Source organism: Mercenaria mercenaria, chromosome 15 (genome assembly GCF_021730395.1).
Source record: "Mercenaria mercenaria strain notata chromosome 15, MADL_Memer_1, whole genome shotgun sequence".
NCBI lineage: Eukaryota > Metazoa > Mollusca > Bivalvia > Venerida > Veneridae > Mercenaria > Mercenaria mercenaria.
In genome coordinates, this window is record NC_069375.1 from 37,990,834 (window position 1) to 38,003,340 (window position 12,507).

The window sequence follows — 12,507 nt, forward strand, 5'->3', positions numbered from 1 at the left end:
ATGTAATATACTGCCAATAAGACCTATAGGATATTGGAATATATAGGCTATAGGCTTTAAGAAGCAAAGAATGTAAAGTGCTCCCTAGAAGAAACATGGGCTGGCTGGTTGTATGCTACATCTTTCTTGGTAGCAGCTTTGGCTAGCTTGATGGATGAAATATACAACCCGGCAGTACATGTGACAGCTACATACAATTTTGGCCTAAATGGCAGTAGGGGATAGGTAGCTAGAGACAGGTGGATGTGATAGTTAGAAGGAAGAAATATATACCCTAGTAGCATCATGGGGGACACCATGGGATAGCTAGTTATAGATGGATGTGGTAGTTAGAAGGAAGAAATATATACCCTAGTAGCATCATGGGGGACACCATGGGATAGCTAGCTAGGGCTAGGTGGATGTGATAGAAGATATACCCTAGTAGCATCATGGGGGGACACCATGGGATAGCTATCTAAGGCTAGGTGGGTGTGATAGTTAGAAGGAAGTTATATAGACCCTTAAAGTAGCATCAAGGAGGAACACCATGGGTAGTTAGTGAGAGATAGGTGGGTGTGATAGACACTGTAGTAGCATAGGAAAGGAAGCTGGATGGGAAAGCTAGCTGAATGAAGATACAAGCACAGCGGATAAGCTGTATTGATAGAAAAGCAGTAGAGTAAAATAAAGTGAACTGATCTAATCTTTCAGTCTTTAAATATGGAGCTTTTTTAAATACTTCATTTAATAAACCATATGCTGAACTAATTTCATACAGATTGTGAAAAGTCAAGAAATATGGCAAACTTAAAAGTAAACAATACTTATAGTAACCTGCTTAAGCCTGAGCTTAGGGCGCATGAGCGGTATGGCACATTTCATTAACTCTCAAAACAAAACATTCTTTTTTTTTTTAAATTTTGAACATATTCATTTTAAAGACTAAAATGGTGTGCAGTATGAAACTGCTCACTGACCTTTATGTAGTACAAGATTCTAACTCTGCACTAAAATGGTTACTCCCAAATCATAATATCCTCTTAACACTTACAATGTTTAAACTAAATTCAATCCACCAATGTAAAACCCTTTTGTGTGATTTTTTTCACCACATACAGCTTCATTAAACTTGATGTGTAAGAACTATATTTGTAACATTTTTGTTGAATAGAGATATGCTAGTTCCAATTCATTTGAAAACATTTCCAAAAAGAATGTAAATATATATATTAATCATACATGAAATACTGCCTATTTGACCTTTCACCACTTAAACTCGACCCTACAATATACAACATAGACTGGACATGACTGGAAGTTGCATAATGAAAAGAATCTTGCCAAGTTATATAGGTTTTTTTCTGTGTTAAAGATGTGGAATGTACATGAAAACCTAACCTTTGATCTCCAGATATGACCTTGACACTGACTCAATATGACTGAAAGTCATCTTACTTGTAAAACTTATGCCAACTTCAATAAAATCTTTTAAACAGGTAAAAAGATAAAGATCTTGCATCTGATCTCATCATACAACCTTGACCTTGAACTGACATGACTTTAATAGAATTTTATTAAAACTCGTCATTTTATTTTCAGCACAAAGTAGTGAACTGATGGTATTTATTTCATAGTACAAATTAAAACACATTAGTCAATAAATATTGCCAAATGTTTTGTTTTTTTTCAAAATACTGAAATACTGAAATTCTGTCCAAAATTTATTCCACACATTAAATCAATAAATATTGCCAAATGTTTTGTTTTTTTCAAAATACTGAAATTCTGTCCAAAATTTATTCCACATGTATGTAGCATAAAGCTACTTTCCACTGAATTTGTAAAAAGCTATATAATGTATATATAAATGACAATTTAGGAAAATGAAGACCTGAATGTTTTATTTTTTCATTTAGCTACAATTTTGCTAATAGCAGTATATGGTTCCAAATGATCTTCTCACAGATTTGAATACAAATTTTTCTTCCCGACTGCAAAGACAGAAATGCTCTATCAAAACTTTACTTCAATAGTTGCCGACTGAATCAGTTTATAAAATATATGCTTGAAATTTCAGAAATCAAAACAAAAAAAGAGAAAGGTATCTTTTTATTTCCTAAAGTAGTTCCCAAGATAAAGATTTCATGACCTGACCTACAAGTTTAAAATCATGCAATGTCTGTGAAAGATATAACATTAAACAAGAGGACCATGATGGTCCTGAATCGCTCACCTCTTCCCACATGACCCAGTTTTGAGTACGACGTTGTTTTTCTATTATTTGACATAGTGACCTAGTTTTTGAGCTCATGTGACCCAGTTTTGAACTTGACCTAGATATTATCAAGATAAAAATTCTGACTAATTTTCATGAAGATCCATTGAAAAATATGGTCTCTAGAGAGGTCACAAGGTTTTCCTATTATATGACCTATTGACCTAGTTTTCAAAGGTACGTGACCCTGTTTTGAACTTTACCTAGATATCAAGGTGAACATTCTCACAAGGTTTTTCTATTTTTATACCTACTGGCCTAGTTTTTGACCGCACGTGACCCAGTTTCGAAACTGACCTAGATAACATCAAGGTGAACAATCAGATCAATTTTCATGAAGAACCATTTAAAAATATGGCCTCTACAGAGGTCAAAAGATTTTTCTAATTTTAGACCTAGACCTACTGACCTAGTTTTTGACCGCAGTTGACCCAGTTTCAAACCTGACCTAGATATCATCAAGATGAACATTCAGACCAACTTTCATACAGATCCCATGAAAAGTATTGCCTCTAGAGAGGTCACAAGGTTTTTTTATTATTTGACCTACTAGCCTAGTTTTTGAGGACACATGACCCAGTTTCAAACTTGATCTAGATATTATCAAGGTGAGCATTCTGACTAACTTTCATGAAGATCCATTGAAAAGTATGGCTTCTAGAGAGATCACAAGGTTTTTTCTGTTTTTAGACCTACTGACCCAGTTTCAAACTTGACCTATATATCATCAAGATAAACATTCAGACCAATTTTCATACATATCCCATGAAACATATGGCCTCTAGAGAGGTCACAACGTTTTTTCATTATTTGACCTTCTGACCTACTTTTGATGGCACGTGACCCACTTTCGAACTTGACCTAGATATCATCAAGAGGAACATTCTGGCCAATTTTTATGGAGATCCATTCACAAGTATGGCCTCTAGGGAGGTCACAACGTTTTTCTATTTTTAGACCTACTGACCTAGTTTTTGACCGCACATGACCCTGTTTCGAACTTGACCTAGATATCATCAAGATGAACATTCAGACCAACTTTAATACAGATCCCATGAAAAATATGGCCTTTAGAGAGGTCACAAGGTTTTTCTATTATTTGACCTACTGACCTAGTTTTTGATGGCACATGACCCACTTTCGAACTTGACCTAGATATCATCAAGATGAACATTCAGACCAACTTTCATACAGATCCCATGAAAAATATGGCCTCTAGAGAGGTCACAAGGTTTTTCTATTATTTGACCTACTGACCTAGTTTTTGATGGCACGTGACCTACTTTCGAACCTGACCTAGATATCATCCCGGTAAACATTCTGACCAATTTTCATGAAGATCTCATGAAATATATGGCCTCTAGAGAGGTCACAATGTTTTTCTAATTTTAGATCTACTGACCTAGTTGTTGACCGCACATGACCCAGTTTCAAACCTGACCTAGATATCAACAAAATGAACATTCGGACCAAATTTCATACAGATCCCATGAAAAATATGGCCTTTAGAGAGGTCACAAGGTTTTTCTATTATTTGACCTACTGACCTAGTTTTTGATGGCACGTGACCCAGTTTCAAACTTGACCTAGATATCAACAAGGTGAACGTTCTGACCAATTTTCATGAAGATCTTGTGTAATATATGGCCTCTAGAGAGGTCACAAGGTTTTTCTATTTTTAGACCTACTGACCTAGTTTTTGATGGCACGTGACCCAGTTTCGAACTTGACCTAGATATCATCAAGATGAACATTCTGACCAACTTTCATAAAGATCCCATGAAAAATGTGACCTCTAGAGTGGTCACAAGCAAAAGTTTACGGACTGACGCACGCACGCACGGAGCTAAAAATAAAGTAAGTTCCCAAATTGAGCATTAACAAAAAAGTATATAAACCATATCCCCATTTGCCCCTATATATATGTGTGTGTAACACTTAAAAATCCTAAAATATATACTATTGCTTTGAGTTTCTGAATAAATAACAAAATGTATAGGGTGGATAGGTCAGAAACTGAATAAATACATAATACATTTGTATGTCATTGTGGCAAACAGGGCTGGAAGTCGAACAGAGCTCCAGATAAGCTTTTGGTGCAATTGGGTATTTACCCATCACTTTTTGTCTGAATTGGGTATTGGAAATTTGAATTAGGTAAAAATAATATCATTACCCAGCCTTTTCAGAAGTAATTGGGTATTTGCTAAAACCAATTGGGTATTTTACCAATCTCGCACTAACAATTGAGTATTTTTTTGCTTACAGTATACATGGTATATATCATTAAACAGGACTGACTAAGTATTTTAATGGCGCCCTTCAATGTTTAATACAAAAATGTATTTAAAATTGTAATGAATGTTTCATACTGTTGTTTTCTTTCACTTTTAATGCAGTCTGAGATCAGTTCATCCACAATATCCGAACGATGTGGTCACCGCAATATGCATTCTCCCAAAAGATGTCATCCAGTATTGGTGACACTACAATCGTCACAAACAGGTAACTGTCATTGTTGAACACAAAATATCCTACTAATTGTTTGTTTGTGCTGCAACAATGTTTTTTTTCTGCAACCTCTTTACATTTTATCGGCGTAAAATTGTTTACAAAGCGTCCAAATAACACCGATCAGCCGACTGAATGGTCCTGTTATTTTTCCGATAAATTGCAATCTGTTCTGCAGTAACGTATAACCAGTCAGTCAAATCTAGCGTTAAAGTCTCGTACCCGTTCTAGTTATAAGGAAAATGCGATACGCAAGCTATTTTTTACGAATTGGGTATTAGGAATTTTAATTGCGTTTCAGTACGCACACTGTATGAATTCAATTGGGTTTTCTGCAATTTTAATTGCGTAAATACGCAAATACGCAGCTTATCTGGAGCTCTGGTCGAATGAGAATTTACAGACTATACCTTAATGCTGAAATACACAAGTTCAATATTAGTGAGTAGCCACAATTTCTTTACCTAGTCCTACCATATTCCAAACAGCTAAGTTTTACAAATTTGTTTGACAAATATGCTGTATTCTGATATTAACCAGTAGCAAGCAATTATAGTGAGCTACAAAGTATTTTCAAAAGATGACCAACACTATAGGAATTTTGACTAAACATGGGAGAAAAGTAACCTTTTTTGAATTGTGGGACAAAATCAGCTGACCTGTAACATAAACAACATTCCCTAAAAATGAATGCAAAGTGTCTTTTAATGCAGATTATGAACCAGCAGCCAGTCACCCTATTTCCTTTATCAAAAACTTTTTCAGTATTTTTGAAAGATGACCTATACCCTTACCTTTTGAAATTTTAATGGCATTTTTGTCAGAATAGTTAACCACCTAGAACTGAAAACACCAATATACACATGTTACTTTACAATTTCTCCATATCTGCTATAAAATCAGCTAAAAGATTACAAAATTAATGCTTCAAAAATAAACGAGTTGTCCTTAAATGCAATATTTAAATATGAACCAGTAACAGTATTTCCCCCATTTCGAATAATCACAAACAGATGTTATGTAGACAGCTTTCAAAAACCTGATCTTTTATTTTATATACTTATTCTTTACAGAATCTAGTCCCTTTTAGATAATATTTTGTAACAATATGTTGCCAAAAATAAATAAATCTGTCCTTAAAAATTTATTACGATTTATTCATAAACCTTTACCCAGTACCTCTTTGCCATTTTGTCTTCGGTAAGTATTGACCAGAAACTGTTTCGGTTTTTTATTTTATTACCCTGTGACCTGACTCCAGTATCCATTAATACAAACGGTTTGAGTGTGCTTACACACACAAAGTTTGGTGACAAGATTTTGTTTTAATAACTGTTACAGTGACCTTGACCTTGAGCACAAAAGCCCCAAATACATCCCAAGCTATATTATATGCAACTCCAACTGGTCGGAATAAGTTATTCCAAATAATCTTACTGACCAGAAGTTTTTTTTCCAGTTTTTAGTAACAGTGACCTTGGCCCTGGTGGCCCCAACTGTAGTTCAACACCAATTTTGACCTTGATCCCAAAAGCCTTACATACTATATTATAAAGCTAGGTCCCCATAATATTATATACTAAATGCTATACATTCCTCTGTGTGACAATATGTCAATACAAACAAAAGTTTAGTAGGAAAGCAACACAGACCCGAGGCTGAACCAAATGGCCTCAACTAGTTACACACCAGGTTTGGTGACATTATGTCAGTCTGGACATATATCATTAACCAGCAGCCCCAACTGGTGCTGTTAGCCCCATTCTTTAACCAAATCATAAACGGAAACCAGTTACTGGCCAAAAACTCTTGTTATTAAAGAAAGCTAGGTCTAAATTTATATAAGTTTACTACACACACTAAGATGGTGACAAAAGTATCAATTTGACCTACAACACAGACTGAGGCGGCTTGTCAGAACACCTTAATACGTTACTTTAAGTACCCCCATGTGGTCACCAGGATTTTCAGAATTGCAACATGGAAGTGATAATGATTCACTAAAATCCATTGCATATTAAACCTGATTTATTATATGATGAATCTGGACAAAGTGCTGTCATGTGTGACCTAATATTTGAGGAACAGACCAGACTCTCAACACATTTCATTATTAACATTTTTTAAGTTTCAGTATTGTTACCGAGACACAATGTAAGTACTAGTAATTAAATGAATGTGTATAATACATGTGCCTTTGTCTGTGACCTTGAGATCTGATTACTGACCAGACTATCCTACACAACATAACATCATGCTGAACATTTCATTTGAATAACTTATATACTAAAAGTAGACTTAATTATGAAAATACATGAAAATGATTGAAATTTAATGGTACATTACACTCAATTTGACTTGGAACTTCAGTGCATGCAGGGTATGTGCAGGGATGCTGAACAATGCAGGAGAACAGTGCAAGGGAAGGATGCAAAGGAAGGATGAACATAAAGTCCCGTATCAAAATTGTAGTATAAAGTACCTTAGAAGATTCTAGAACCTTAAAAATGATAATGTTACCAGCAGATGTACGTTTTGCAAAAAGTCTGCCCTCCACATTTTACCAAGTTGCATGTAATTTTGAAATTTCTAGAAAATTATTAGCTAAATTTGTCTGCCCAAAATATGTTAGAAAGTGTAACCAATTTGGAAAATATCATTATTAAGATGTAAAGATATTAAAATGCCAAAATGACTGCTTTTTAGAGAAAACTGGTCGAGAGCCTGATGATCCGTTCCAAATTAAGACAATGGCTTTTGGCAAGACACAAACTGGTTCAATGGTTTTCCTAATTAACCTTTTAGAGGATACTGGTTCAAATACATTGTTATTTGTAAACTAAATTGACCATTGGGAGGATACTCAGGTTCAGACCTGACCTGGTTTTCCAAGGATACCATAAACCATGTTGACTATTGAGAGGATACTGGTTCAGACCAGACATTGGTTTTCTCACTTATCGGACAGAAAAATCTCTATTTTTAGAAGTGCTAGAAAATCTTATCTCACATGGGTTATCCCACACTCCTGTGACTGACTCCTTCATGCGCTGAATACATATTATTTATGTAAAATAATTAAAAATCAGGTACCTTTATCTTTTCTCTCCGTTCCTTATAGTGTATTTCTCGATTCAAAATTCATTACTTTATGATAAGAACGAACCGTTACGATACAAACGATAAAACTAAAGCGGAACTTTGTTATTGTGCGTCACTGAAATATCACGACGTCACTTCTGCTTACGGACGCCAATTTCCCGCGTTTTAAGTAGTTTCATATTTTTATGCTTGTTTTTATTGTTTCTGTTGTGGTAAGTGAGAAATAGAATCCATCATTGGTGTTCGGTGAAGATCGGAAATCCCAACCCTCGGGCGCACCGCTCAAGTCTTAAACTCGGCTCAGCCTCGTTTAAGACTTGAGCGGTGCGCCCTCGGGTTGGGATTTTCTGATCTTAACCGAAGACCAATGATGGATTCTCTATTTCCCATTAACCTTTTAGAGGATTCCAGTTCAAAAATATTGCAAACCATGTTGACTATTGTATGGATACTGGTGCAGACCAGTCATTGGTTTTCCCAATTAACCTTTTAGAGGATACCAGTTCAAATATAATATAAACCATGTTGACAAGTTTACTATTGAGAGGGTACTGGTTCAGACCTGGCATTGGTTTTCCTATTAACCTTTTAGAGATACCAGTTCAAATATATTGTAAACCATGCTGACTAATGAGAGCATACTGGTTCAGATCGGACATTGGTTTTCCCAATTAACCTTTTAGAGGATGATAGCTGGTACTAATCTATTGAAAACCAAGTTGACTATGAGAGGATACTGGTTCAGACCTGACAAGGTTTTCCCAATTAACCAGTTCAAATACATTGTAATCCAAGTTGACTATTGACAGTATACCGATTCAGACCTGGCACTGGTTTTCCCAGTTGACCTTTTAGAGGATACTGGTTCAGTTTCATTTTAAACCAAGTTGATTATTGAGAGATAACTGGTTCAGACCTGATATTTCCTAATTAACCTCTTAGAGGATACTAACTGGACCAGTTTTATTGTAAACCAAATTGTAACAATTGAGAGATTACTGGTTCAGACCAGACATTGATTTTCCCAATTAACCTTTTAGAGGATACTGAATCAGTTTTATTGTAAACCAAATTGACTATTGGGATATTACTTGTTAAGACCAGAGTGTTTTCCCAATTTTATAACCTTTTAGAGGATATTGGTTCAGATCTAATGTAAACCAAGAAAATGTCTATTGAGAGGCTGTTGGTTCATGTACAGCACTGACATGTTTTTCCCAAATTAATGTTTTATAGGATACTGGTTCAGATCAATTGCAAATCAGGACAATGACTTTTGACAGTATTGGTTTTAGAGCTACAACATATTTTTACCCAATTAATTTATTTAGAGAATTAACTTTAGAGTATAGGCCTACTGGTTCATTTCTCTGGCAAATCAAGATGTTGCATTTTATTTTTCAGATAACTGATTAAGTCCTGACCCAAACAAACAAAAGTACTCAAATTCAACAAATTTCATCATATAATCAGGATATACATGTGTTATGCAAAATAAATAAGTTATGGCCCTTTTCATGGTTCACCACATCCAAATATATTGCCACTGATAGCAAACAAGTTTCGGTTATTTTATTTATTTTTTTTTGACAAGCCTAAACACTTGATGACAGTACTACTTACAAATTAAGATATTTATGTATTAAATCGGCAAAGCCACCAATTTTCCTCCCCTTTTTGTATGTGACAAACGGAATGATGTTCCAGGCAATGAGATGAAATACAAATGCCTTAACCTTAGTTAACTATATCTCAATGCAAGGATATTTATAATTTTATTTCCCCTTTTTGTACTTTGACATTTTTGTAACTCCATCAAATAAAAACAGAATTCAATTGCACTGAATATCTTGACAAATAACAATGAGATTAAATGCAATGTGCAAGAACCATAACTCTGTATCGAATATATATCTTCCCCTATACTTTCTTCATAAATAGAAAGATCCAGATATCAAATAACTTGGTAGAAAGGTTACAGCCCGGACAAGATCTCACATGACCTTTGACCCTATAAGTTAATATATCCTTGACCTTTGAGAACAAAAACCTGTATCTTACTGCAAACACTGTTTCAACTGTGGCAAACATTTATGCCAAATAAACAAATATTGCTCTACGCAATGGACAGATGTATAATATACCTAACAGCCATTTTAAGGATATGTTGACCTTACTGCAGGAAGACTTGAAAAATAACAATGAAAGGAAATATTATTTTGTAACCATCCTGCATTGACAGGAAACTGGTTCAAGCCCAACACATCATGACACACTGCTTCACCACAAAAAATATTTCTTGCAAAACTGCTCAAAACTGTTGCATGTTGATATTAAAAAACACCCTGAACATCAAATAAAAGTATAAAAAGCAAAACTTTAATTAAACATTTGTTTTTTTACAATTAATTTTACCTTCCTTCCTGTGTTCGTTCTTTGTCCTCCCTTGTCCGCCAACGACTACCTACAACTGACTGAGAGTGAACACGAGTTCACGCGCAACACAAATGTCACGTGATTCGCTCTTCGGACAGATTTCTCTACACATTCACTAGCCGTTACCTGCTACACAATAATAACAATTCAACCGAACATGCGGTGTTGTCTAGCGACATTTCATATTGTGTACGACACTGTTCATTTTTCTAAACCACAACTTAGGTTTTTGTTGCGGCTAGTTTTGAAAGAGTGCTACTGGTTCAACTGTCAGAAACAGCTTACAACACTTATGTTAACCCACATCTTGAATACTGTTCCTCCATTATTATGACTCCCTTGGCAAAAATCCCTCACATACAAAATTGAACGAGTGCAACGAACTGCAGCTCGATACGTATGTAACAACTATGGTCAAACAAGCAGTGTCACCCAAATGCTGGCAAACCTCTACGTTCTACGGAAATTGAACAAAAATTCTCTACCAGTACTAAGAAAAAGAACATTTAGCTAACAAATGGATTTTGAATTCTGATATTCTACGGGCTGCACTCTTTTACCGACCTTTTTTGATCTCGGGTCTTGGCAGGGGCTATATTTTATTGCATTCGCGAAGAGCAACACCAAAATAGAACGATCCTGCTGGCGAAAAAAAATGCTGTAGAATTGTTTTTCACATATGAACATGGGCGAAATGAATAGATAGACAGACGAACGAGATATGAATTGTTACTTTAGTTTATACTAATTTATTTCAGCTCGATTGTGATCGAAGCTTGGTGCTTATCTGAATCTTCCTTAAAAAAACAGTAACTGATGTCATATGAAAAGACATGGTCGCGACCGCCAGTGGGGCTCGAATCCCCGACCTCGAGGCTGAGCAGACGACACCTTAACCACTACTCCTCTTAATAAGTTGCTGTAATTGTTATAATGAAGAAACAGGCATGGAAGATGAATAATTTCAGACATATAGATCTAAATGTCTTTTATTAAATAGTTAAAGAGAACATAATAAAATGGCCTCTAGTTTGCGCTGGATCTACCCAGTAGAAGCGTATGTTCTCTGTGACGCTTTTATTCTGAAATCAGTCGTCCTCTACGTTTGATTCATGTGGAGTAGCTGTCAGTTATATGCAGAGAACGGACTATAGTACTGGTATAGAATCCAGGTAGCTACCCGTCATTACATAAAGTAAATACTGTGGAAAACGTCGCTTTACCAAAAACAAACAAACATCATATCCCACCGCGCCTCTAACTTCATTATAACCAGTCTGAAACAATTATACACGATGATATAACAGAATAAGTATAATACAGGAATAGTCTTGTTACAATGATGGAACACATAAGGTAAAATGGAACAGACGGGATCTAATAGTTAGACAGATGAGGTATAATGATAAAACACACGGGATACGGTGGGACAAACGGGATTTAATGATAACAAAAACAAACAGGCGGGATATAATAATAGAACAGACGGGCTGCACTGACAGAACAGACGATATATAATGAAGAAACATACGAGATATGATGAAGGAACGGATGAGACATAATGAAGAAACAGGCGAGATATGATAACAGAACAGATGGGTTGCAATAACAAAACAGATGATATATAATGATGAAAACAGACGAGATACAATGAAGGAACAGACGGTCTGCAATGGCAGAACAGATGATCTGAAAACAGACGAGATCTGATGAAGGAACAGACGGGTTGCAATACTAGAACAGAGAGATATAATGAAGAAACTGACTTGTTTTGATTGAAGGAACAGACGAGATTTAACGGACTGCACATAATGATTGGTAGAGCAAATGAGATATGCTTTGTACATGTATAGGAATTTTTCTAAGTAGAGCAAATCAATGTAATATAGTTAATTATATTGGCAAGTCATTAAAATTGAAATTCGTACTAAAGAATACATGTAATAAGCCAAATGTATCAGCAAAATAAGTTCATACGTAACGAGAAATGGGGTGATATGATTCTAATTTCACTGAGTGTAAACACGCGGAACATACTAGTAATGAAATTCGCGTAGCAGATACTAGTATGTGAATACACAGAACAGCTTTTCCATATAAGGTGATTATACAGGTATCTACACAGCTCAGGTGTGTTGGAAGGAACACCGCAACAATAACCGCTAATCTTTCTTTTGTGAAAACATACGACATCCGAATGA

The 12,507-nt window shown here is 35.4% G+C and overlaps 1 long non-coding RNA gene across 1 annotated transcript in view; it reads right to left on the bottom strand.

The window, feature by feature from the left end:
* Positions 1-10,413, bottom strand: part of LOC123554612 (uncharacterized) — a 28,285-nt gene extending 17,872 nt beyond the window's left edge. Inside the window, exon 1 of the long non-coding RNA XR_008367434.1 lies at positions 10,286-10,413. This is a non-coding gene — a long non-coding RNA (uncharacterized LOC123554612). The remainder of the gene's footprint in view (positions 1-10,285) is intronic.
* Between the last annotated feature and the right edge of the window lie 2,094 nt (positions 10,414-12,507).